Genomic DNA, 561 nt, shown 5'->3' on the forward strand with positions numbered 1-561 from the left:
TTTGTGTCTATATCAATCCATTAAACTCAATGATACGATATTTTTTTTACGGCAAGAAAAACGCGTTTTCTATCATAAAATTGATCGCTATGAAGAAAATTATTTTTCATATTATTATCGTTATCACTTCTCATTATGGTAAATAGTTATTATAACATTATCACCATTTTAGTATAATAATTAGGATCAGTATAAGTATTACATTATTTTCAGCATTTTATAACAAAAAACAGTAATAGTATTAGTTTCATATTATCACTTCTCATTTGATTATAGTAGTACTGTTACATCACTATCATCAATCTTACCACTATAATGATACGATTACCTTCAGTGTTATTTATACAGTATCAGTTCACATATTTTCGTCGTTATCATTATTGTTTTTAAATACCAAATTTAAGAGGGAAAGGTAAGCCTATATATTACCATCACAACCACCATTATTTTGTAAGATTGGCAAACGTCTGTCCCATAAGTTTAGCATCATTATCATCGTTACTACTTTTAACTGTAGAAAGATCATCGGATCTGCTAAAATAATGTAACTTGTACTGAAAC

This window comes from Penaeus monodon, chromosome 29 (assembly GCF_015228065.2).
Source record: "Penaeus monodon isolate SGIC_2016 chromosome 29, NSTDA_Pmon_1, whole genome shotgun sequence".
NCBI classification, from domain to species: domain Eukaryota; kingdom Metazoa; phylum Arthropoda; class Malacostraca; order Decapoda; family Penaeidae; genus Penaeus; species Penaeus monodon.